Source organism: Artibeus jamaicensis, unplaced genomic scaffold (assembly GCF_021234435.1).
Source record: "Artibeus jamaicensis isolate MK-2021 breed Jamaican fruit bat unplaced genomic scaffold, CSHL_Jam_final contig_240, whole genome shotgun sequence".
Lineage (NCBI taxonomy): Eukaryota > Metazoa > Chordata > Mammalia > Chiroptera > Phyllostomidae > Artibeus > Artibeus jamaicensis.
In genome coordinates this window covers 11,166,190-11,177,206 of record NW_026521506.1, presented here as the reverse complement: position 1 = coordinate 11,177,206, position 11,017 = coordinate 11,166,190, and positions in this window count along the sequence as shown.

The window sequence follows — 11,017 nt, the reverse complement described above, 5'->3', positions numbered from 1 at the left end:
GTATCATTTGTCAACAGTCCATGTCTTTTAAAGATATATCCTGAAAATTTTGTAGATAAAGTGACATTATGCATGAAATTTACTCTTTAAAAATCCAGTTTGGTGGGAAGGAGTAGATAGGTATACAGATGAAATAAGACTGAACGTGTGGTAATAATCACTGAAATTGGGTAATGGTTAAAAGGGATTTCTTTGCATTGTTAACTCCATTTTTTATTTATTGATTTTTTTCTATAATAAAAAAGACACCCTACCCTGGCTTGTGTAGCTTAGTGGGTTGAGCATGGACTGTGAAGCAAAGGGTTGCCAGTTCAATTCTCAGTCAGTGCACATGCCTGGGTTGCAGGCCAGGTCCCCAGTAGGGGGCCTGCAGGAAGACAACCACACATTGATGTTTCTCTCCTCTTTCTCCTTCCCTTCCCTTTATCTAAAAAAATAAATGAAATATTTCTTTAAAAAGAAGAGAAAAGTTGCCTAACTTCTCTGAACCTCAGTTATCCTCATTTTTAAATGGGGGTAGTTATAAAACCTGCCTCACAGAAGTTGAGAGGGTTAACTAAGATTCTGCAGTTAAGCACTCAGCATATAGTAGCAGGTGCTCAGTGCTTGCTGATTCCCTATTTTCCTTTTTTTTTAAACAAGCTACTCCCTAAGTTCCTGATTAATATAGATGACATCTGGTTTTGCTCTTTTGTTCCCTATAAGACAGTGTTTTCTGAAAGACACCCCAACATACTCATTGATCTGAGGTCTTTAAAAGACCTAGAGTGGGGGAAGGAAAGAAGAGAAACAAGTAATACCAGCAAACCAGAACTCCTAGAAAAAAATGCTGGGATAGACATCCAAAGTCCTGGATAGAGCAGGTGCCTAAAATGTGCTTACTGGTTTAAGAAATGGATGGGGGAACTTCGGATCAATCTTTATTTGGTTTCTCCATATTTCAAGGTGGAAATTGTAGAGGAGGTAGTGTGTACCTTCCCTTCCCCCATCTGACACTAGAACATACTGAACCGTAACTTGAGGTACTTAAGCTCCACCATGGTCTTTCTAATTTTACAACATATAATTATCATTAGAAGTTGCTACAACTTATGGCATCATGACTGAAAACTTGAACACTGTCTGTCTCCAAGTAGTCCTGTGAGTTATTTAATATTTCTGAGTCTCACTTCACTTGTCTGAAAAATGGGGATGCTGAAAAAGGTAGCTGTAGGGATTAAATTTGTATTATTTTTTAAAAATATTTTTTTTATTTATTTTTAGAGAGAGGGGAAGGGAAGGAGAAAGAGTGGGAGAGAAACATCAATGTGTGGTTGCCTCTCGTGAGTCCCCTGCTGGGAACTGGCCTGCAACCCAGGCATGTGCCCTGACTGGGAATTGAACCGCGATACTCTGGTTCACAGGCCCGCATTCAATCCACTGAGCTACACCAGCCAGGGCTAAATTTTTATTTAAAAAAATTTTAAACACATGTAAAATTCTTAGCTCGGTCCAGGCATGTGGCAAGCACCTTTTAATGCACTTGAGTTTGTAGGCCAGGGGCTTTACACACGTTATCTTTTACGTTCCACACTCCTCACCTCCCTTTCCATATCCCACCAGCCTCACCATGTATCTAATTATCCTTAGGGTGCACTGGACCCCAACAGTGCTTGACCACTGTGGGGCATTACCCACTGGTTCAGCCTAACCTCCCCTCATCCACTTCAAACTTAACCAACCAGTTTCCTATATCTATCCTGTTCACTATCTATTCTTCTCCACCAGATGGAACTAGAGAATGTGGGAAGCCCTTAAGCTCTGAGCAAAACTTCCTATAGGCTTTTTGAATTATGGGTTGTTTTCTTTTTCTGTTTTTTTTTAGAACAAAACAAGTCTTTCTTATGAGGAGAGAGATTTGGCTTTTGTTTGTTTAAAGCCTGCTCAAACCCACACTGTATGGACAGTCTTAGCCTGTAAGTCAGGTAAAAGCACTGGCCATACTTTTCATTAATGTGCTGTATTTCCACTTTCTTTCATCCCTCCTTTTCAGCACTTGGGAAGGGTACCTGTCTGTTAAGAAAAAGTGTTTCTTGACACACTTTCAAAAGGTTGTCTGAATCCTCTTAATCCCTTTGGCTGAGAGACAGCCACTCCACCAGCACTTCTAACCTCTCCCTGTTTCCCCAATGTCACTCACTGGTACTTCCTGGAAAATGCCCCATTAAGGATACTTCTATGAGGGTAAGAGGGAGAGAAGGAAAGATTAGTTAGCTATAAAGTGGATAGGTTTACAAGGCACCTTGACTCTAGAATTCTCAAAATCTAGACTTTGAGCCTTTTACCCTATATGCTAGAATGTTATTGGAATTAAAGATAAGGCAGGTATCTTCATTAATAATGAAGATAAGGCAACTTCATTATTAGTGAAGTTGAGGGTGTAAAGAAAGAATCAAGAAGAAAAAAGAGCTTTGGGAAAAAGAGGTAGACAATCCTTAATATGCTTCAGTTTCCACAACAGTAAAATCAGAAAAACAATAGTTATGTTATTAAAACAATAGTAACTGAGGAAAACACCAGTTACTTCTTATAAAGCACTTGTAACAGCACCTAGTAGTAGAAAGTGCTATTTTTAACTGATATAATTATAGTACTATAAGTATCTTATTACCAGTTCTTGGTCATGCTGAAGCCCTCAGACATGATGCTCCAGAAGACTAACACTTTCCTAGTTCTCAGTCACTCCAATGACTCCAGGTTCCTACTTATTCTGAGTTCTTTTTGATACATAAGATTTGTGTCATCCTCTTCTAAGATGTCATTCCTAATTAACCCCCACCTTTAGCTAAATCAATGAGCACCCAAGGGGCAGGTAATGAATGAGTAAAGAGTTGTCTCAAAGAGCCAACATATGGCCCACTGGTAAATGTCAGCGTGAGCAATTTTTAGCACCAGCAAGAGAGCTCGGGCCTTCTCCCAAGTCCCATTTCCCTCTTTCTTTCATTGCTGTAACTCCAGTCATTGGACTCTGCAGTAGCTTCCCTGGCCTGAGAGATTATTTTCTAACCCCACCGCATTATATCATCATACACTGTTTTCTGTGACTCAATAATTTTTTTCTGAGAATGAGAAATATGAAATGTTTAAGGTCATATATAGTTCAATCTATCAATTTATAGAAAAGGATTAAGCACAGAGAACGGAGTGAGCTTGCTTAAAGTCACCATGATTGTATGTCTGCTTCTTCCACAGACTCTAGGATACTTGATTAATATTTCTCTGTACATAGCATCTTTTTTGGTAAAATTTTTATTTATTTATTTCTAGAAAGAGGGGAAGGGAGGAAGAAAGAGAGGGAGAGAAACATCAATATGTGGTTGCTCCTCATGTGCCCCCCACTAGGGACCTGGCCCATAATCCAGGCATGTGCCCTGGATTCCCACTTTGATTCCCACTTTGGGAATCAAAGTGGTGACCCTTTGGTTCACAGGCTGGCACTCAGTCAACCAAGCTACACCAGGCAGGGCTACATAGCATCTTGTAGGTGGAAGACAAATGATACTGTAGAAGTAGAACTTGTCTTAAAGTGAGAAAACTTGGGTTGTGAGCAGATATCACTTACTAACTGCATGATTTAGGTAGAGTCACCATGCTCCTTACACTTAGTTTTTTGGTTCTGTAATATGGGGTTATATTCAATGTAGGCATAGAAGTCATAGTTTCCAGGTTTTGAGCTTATACCCACTATATATCTATACCCTACTTCTACCTATATTACAACTAGGTCGTTAAGTAGAGGACCCTGGAGAATTTGTCAATATAGTATGGGAGGATATATGTTTTGGATATAAATTGGGAACCAAAGAAAAGATAAAGATTTTATTTTGCTTAGTAGTTCCTTCTTTGCTATTCTTTTTTTTTAAAGATTTCATTTATTTATTTTTAGAGAGAGAGAAAGGGAAGAAACATCAAAGTATGGTTACCTTTCACGTGTCCCCCTCCAGGGACCCAGCCCACAATCCAGGCATATGCCCTAGTCTGAGAATCAAACCAGTGACCCCCTGATTTGCAGGCTGGCACTCAATCCACTGAGCTACACCAGCCAGGGCTCCCCCTCTGCTATTCTTATTTAGCTTATCATTATTTATTTTGTGATATGCAGCTTTACTGCAAAAATTCAGTGTTCCCATTCCTTGGCCTTGGCAGATCTTAACAGATGTGGGGTAAAGTGAGGAAGGCGATAGCAGAATGAGGCAGCAAAAAAGAAAGCATGTATGTGTCCAAAATTCTTCATACAAAACACTTAGGGTCAGATGTTTTCTGAAATTCATAATTTAGGATATTTTAAACAAGTAATATGGTAAATATATGGTGTATTATATAACTCTTGGTAGGTGTTCAAAAGTATTAGTATTTCATAGCAAAGTGGATGGTCACATAAATAAATAAAAATAAAGATAAGAAATAATCTTGCATCAGTTAAGGTCAAGTCTTGCTGCCTAATTAGTTTCGGTGTCAAAGTTATAAAAACTTTTGGTTCTTAGAGACTCCTAAATGTTGTAATTACAGTTAATGAATCACAGTGCATGCTCAGGTGGTTTAAGGATGACAGTAAGAAAAAGTAACTGAGACTCACTATAATGAGGCCATGCTGAAGGCTCCTTGGTCACAGATTGGGGGTCAATCTTCACTTTCTTCAGAGATTGCACTTTGGAGGCAGTCTGATGTCTCCAAAGTGCATACCACTTTGAGTGTCAGGTTGTATATCATTTAAGGCAAAGTTATGCTCACTAAACATGCAGAAAACATGACCTTGGGCTAGCAGCACAGCATACACAAAGGCCAAGTGTTGATAATGGAAGGCATCAGGAAACAAAGGACTGAAGCACAGCAGCTCTGATTTGCTATTGTAATGTTTTGAGTTCACACTCCACATTTTACCTGGAGAAAGGGTAAAGAATATGTGTCAGCTATAGCATTGAAATGTCCACTGGATTGTATAATTGCAATTTGTTAAAAGAGTACAATTTAAATTTTCTCACCAAAAAAGAAGGAAGGAAGGAAGGAAGGAAGGAAGGAAAGAAGGAAGGAAGGAAGGAAGGAACACATGTGTGATGATTAATATGTTAATTCGATGGGGGGAATCATTTCATTATGTATATGTATATCAAATCATCATATTGTCCGTTTTAAATATCTTACAATTTCAGTTTGTTATTTTGATTTTGTTCCATTGCTCGATGTGTCTGTTTTCATGCTGGTGCCATAATGTTTTGATTGCTATGCCTTTGTAATATAGTAGTTGGGAATGAGGAAGTGTGATTCTTTATTGTTTCTCAAAATTGCTTTGGCTATTTGGGGTCTTCTGTGATTCTGTATGAATTTGAGGATTGCATTTTTTTATTTCTGTGAAACAGGCCTTGTAAATTTTTTAAAGTATTTTATTTATTTATTTTTAGAGAGAATGGAAGGAGGGAGAAAGCAAGAGAAGACTTACTGTGTGGTTGCCTCTCACGTGTCCCCAACTGGGTGCCTGGCCCACAACCCAGGCATATGGCCTGACTAGGAATGGAACTAGTGACCCTTTGGTTTGCAGGCCATCACTCACTCCACTGAGCCACACCAGCCAGGGCCCATGTGAATTTTAATAGGGATTGCATTGAGTCTATAAATCACTTTTAAATCGATTTTAGAAAGAGAGAGAGAGAGAGAAAGGGAGAGAAAGAGAAACATCAGTTTTTGTTTTTCCACTTATTTTTGCATTCTTTGGTTGATTCTTCTATGTACCCTGACCAGGGATTAAACCTGAAACCTTGGAATATTGAGAAATGCTCTAACCAACTGAACAAACCTGCCAGGGTTATACATCACTTTAGACATAATGGACGTGTTAACAATTCTTCCAGTCCACGAACATAGAAAAGCTTTCCTTTTATTTGTGTTTTCTTTTTTTTACTCTTAATTAATTTTATTTAGTTATTTTTCAAGTAGTTTTTTTGTCTATTTCTCCCATCCCAGCCTCCCCCGCCCCTTGCTCCCCACCTCCCTCCCATTTCCACCCCTCTTAGTTCTCATCCCTGTGTCCTTCCTATTTGTTCCTCCAAATCCCTCCCCCTTCATTTTATTTTATTATCTTATAGTTTTCATTGTAAATGAAACAAGAAGTGAAAGTAAATATTTCACTTCTTGGTTAAATTTGTTTCTAAGTATTGTTTTTGATGGTGTTGGAAATGGGATTAAAAATATTTTGCAGATAGTTCATTGTTAGTATAATAGAGACATGGCTGATTTTTGTGTGTGGTTTTGTACTCTGTGACATTATTTGTTTGTGAGTTCTAACAGCTTTTTGATGGATTCTAGGGCCCATGATTAAGTGTCCAAGTGGGGGTTGAAAGACTGCATGCATGAGACTGCCTTCTCCAATACCTTATTTATCGATTATCATAACATTTATACTATAGAACAATTAAGAGAATGTATGAAACCATTATTCTTTATGACCTATGTATAAAACTCTTCCAGGACAAGATAATTATTATTAAACTTCAGTAAATTCATTCCACAGAAAACCTCTGTTACTCTAGTAGGTGTGGGAGAGCCTTTAGCCACACAGTAGGTATGCTGTTGTTAAGAATTAATTGAGTTTGTTCATGTAGAAAAATTGGGAAACTGGAATATAGTCTATGTTCAAATAAACATTAGCAACTATTAAAATAATTAAATAAATGAGTAAATAAATATCTTACTATTTTGACACTAATACATCAATACAGCTGAAAAACAAAAGAAATGTCGGTTTTAAATTTTATTTGGAGTTTGTTGAATTTTTGGATGTATAATTTACATATTTCATCAAATTAGGGATGTTTTGACTATTATTTCCTCAAATATTCTTTTTGCCCCTTTCTCTCTCTTTCTCCTTCCAAGGCTCCCATTATGATATTAGTATACTTGATAGTGCCCTGTACATCCAGTAAGAGCTGATTCAGCCATACTGAAGGCATAAATGTAGTCAACCCCTCTTGACCTAAGCATATAAACCTCCTAGGAGAAGAAGAGATAGATGCCTGATACAATGTAGATAAATGTGCAAAAACAATGGAAGGTTGGCTACAAGTTTCCTTAGAAATACTGTTGGCAAAGCTGGTCCTTGAGCATAGACAAAAATAAGGAGGCCTGCCTCAATGATTATCTCCTTTCTTATACCCCTATATTCTTCATATGCATAACACATTCTCAGTAATTCACATTTTATACACAGTGATTATTGTGTAGGGGTGACCTACAGCTATAAATATGCCCATAGAGCTTATGGCACACCCCATTCTATGCAATCTCAATATTTCAGATTGAAATCACTGTAGTGAATGACATACTGAAGGCCTAACATATACCTACCACTAAATCCTTCCCTACATCAGACTGCACCAAAGTCTAAAATGTCCATCAAATGTCATTCCTGGAGGCTAAGGTATTCTGAGGCAGCATAATAAATCAGAGAAAAACTTCAGCCAAGAAGTGGACACATTTAGGTTATAATTTCAGCTCTGCCATTTAGGAGCTGTGTGACTGAAAAAAAATCACTTAACCTTTCTCAACATGTTTCCTCAACTGTAAAATGGAGATAATAATAATAATTATAAAAACCACTTTACAGGATTGTTGTGAGAATTAAATGGACAAAGTATGTAGTCAAAAGGTGAAGGTGAAGTGTAAATCTCACAAACTTAATGTAGGTCAGTGGTGGCATGGAAAGAACATAGAAAATTGCAGCCAGATAAAACTGGATTTGACACCTGGCTCTGCATTTACTAGCTATGTGACCCTTTCAACCCACTTACTTATTTTAACTGGTTTCCTCATTTATATAATGGGGATAAGAACACATCATAAAGGACTATTATGAAGATTGAATGGGAGAATATAAGTGGAAATAAATACATATTTATTCATTCTACAAATTTTTTAAATATTTTATTTATTTATTTTTCGAGAGAGGGGAAGGGAAGGAGAAAGAGTGGGAGAGAAATATCAATGTATGGTTGCCTCTCATGAGTCCCCTGCTGGGAACTGGCCTGCAACCCAGGCATGTGCCCTGACTGGGAATCGAACCGCGATACTCTGGTTCGCAGGCCCGCGCTCAGTCCACTGAGCTATGCCAGCCAGGGCTCATTCTACAAATTTTTATTCAGCATATAATATGATGAAGATTAGTGTAGTGTGGAGGAATGCTTTAGAAGGGGTGCCAGGAAAGTCTAGTATAGGCACAAATAATGTGATAGAAGAGTTTAACAAACAAGCATTTCATCCTTGGCAAATTTTTCTAACCTGCGATATTTCCACCCAGAAAACATGTACACATTTTTCTCCTTCAAGAAGCACGTGCCTATTTCTCTATTTACCCATTCGTCCCTTTCCCTCAGTCTCTTGGGTTTGTCCCTGACCCTCCTAAGCATAAAATTCTGAGACACCAAGGACACTGTTGGCCTTTATTCAGTAATAAGCCTCTTTCCATGGCTCCTTCCCTACATCATGCCTGTTATTTTGTTTGTAAGAATCCTCTTTATTTTAACCATTTTGTGATAACTTCATTCAAATATAATTAACAAACCACTATTACTGATCACAGGATGAGCAGCAGGTTTGTTAAGTCTAGTCATTCAGGAACACTGAATGCAGTTCCTGAGTACCTAACTCTGAATTTGGAGACCAAACCATAATTTCAGACCGAGCCCTTAACTTTTGCCCCAGATAGAGACCTTCTTTCTCGGCCTCTTTCTGGCTATATTCCAAGGCCTTAACCTAATTAAATTGAGTCCCTGAGTATAGTCACATGCTTATTGCCTATGTCTGGTCAAACAGTGAGTACCTATGGCTGGTCCCAGACCTTAACTATAACCACTGATAAGCCCTTAATTTCTGATACTGAGATCACACCTATGATCAGACATAGACCCTAAACCTGTTCCAGGCTGAGACTCAACACTTAGTTACAGACTGACCGAAATCTGTGATATAATTAATATCCTACACTGACCACAAAATGAATGCTCAGCATAGATACTGGCTGAGCTCTAAACCCTGACCACAGACTGAGTCTCTAATTCAGTCAGAGCTGAGATCTGATCTTAGAAACCAATCCAGCTACAATTTCCACAGACTTAGCACTAATTAGGAAATGATCCCAACATTGACAACAGAATGACTACTAAACTTATCCTCGTACAGAGACAAAAACATGTACAAAGACTGAACTCTAAACTTGGCCAAAGACTGTGCCTTAATCCTGGCCAAGAAGTGAAACCAAATCTTCTATGAATTTGAGGATGTATTCTGACTACAGCATTTGCCCTAGTGCTGCTCACAGATGGAAGAACCCTCAGTATAGCCACAGGCTGAGACTTAACTTTGCTCAAAGACCAAGTTCTAAACCTAGCCAAGTACTGTGTTCATAAATCTGACCACTAAATAATGAACTGAACTTGGTACACTCTGAGCCTCATCACTGGGTATGAATTTGGTCCCTAAATCTTATAATTTCTAAATTGCTTACAAATTGAATCTCTGGCCACATACTGAATTTCTAATTATCATCACAGACTTAACCCATAGGCCTACACTCCAACCTGAGCTTTCAACCTAAAAATAAAACTGATCCCCCAATATGGTTAATGACTGATCCTGAGTCTGTGAGATATAGTAAACTCTATCTCTTCCTAAATGCTAGTCCCAGACTGAATCCTTAACCCTAGCCACAGACAGATTCCCAGTACCAAAAACAGAATTGTTCACCAAAATTGACCAAAGACTAAAGCCAAACCCTTAACATGAATTAAGAATAAAATAAAACAAATACTTTTCATGTTATTTGCTTGAAACTTAGTGAGAAATTTAACTTTAGCCCTGAGAACAGATGAAACTTACTATGGCCAAGTTCTGAGCCCTACTCTTGGCTACAAACTGAGTACTGCCCTTGGATGAAGACTAAATACTTCCCACAATCTGAGACCCAAAGACTGAACCATAAGCCTGGCTAAAAAATACTTCCTAACACTACAGGGCTGATTCGAAACCCTCTTCATATTATTAGACTTAAAAACACGCTAAGTCAAAGTAATAACCTATGTCATGGACTGAGTCTTAAACCCATTAAACAAAGTTCACTATATAACTGGCCACAGACTGAGTTCTAGCAAATTGAGGTCGAGCAGCCAATCTGGCCACAAACCTAGTCCTAAATTGGGGAGGGACGTACACATGACACTGGGAACAGTAGGGGCCCACAGATTAAACTCTACTATTGATACCAGAATGCTTGCCACACTAGCTAGAGTATAAGTCCCCAAATGATAATAGGACATGAACACTCTGAACTCAAACCCTGGCAATAGCCTGACCAAAATCCTTGATTCCAGCCTGAGACTCTAAACCTGAACTCAAGCTGGATCTTATGTGTTGTTCATTCTCACACTAACATTATTTGTAGACTAATCTGTAATGTCAACAGACAATCTGAGAAACATGTTTACACTCTTAGCCCTAAAATCTTCTTCATAAGCTTTAACCAGGCCATCGGTAAAAACTCTGGTAAAACTCCCTAAACTCTGGTAAAAGCTTAATCAAATACTAAATTAGTTGCATTTCTATACATTAACAATGATCTATCTGAAAATTAAATTAAGAAAACATCTCATTTACAGTACAGTCAAAATAAAGTAATATATAGGAATAAACTTAACCAAGGAAGTGAAAGTCATTTACACTGAAAACTATAAAACACTGATGAAAAATCAAAGCAGGCACAAATAAATGGAAAGACATCCCTTGCTTATGAATTAGAAAACTCAATATTGTCAAAATGTACACACTATCCAAAGTGATCCACAGATCTGATGCAATCCCTACAAAAATCCAATGGTATTTTAAACAGAAAAAGAAAAATAATAATAAAATTCATACAAATTTGAATAGACATTTCTTCAAAGATAGATACAAATGTGGAACAGGTATGTGAAAAGATGCTTAACATTACTAATCC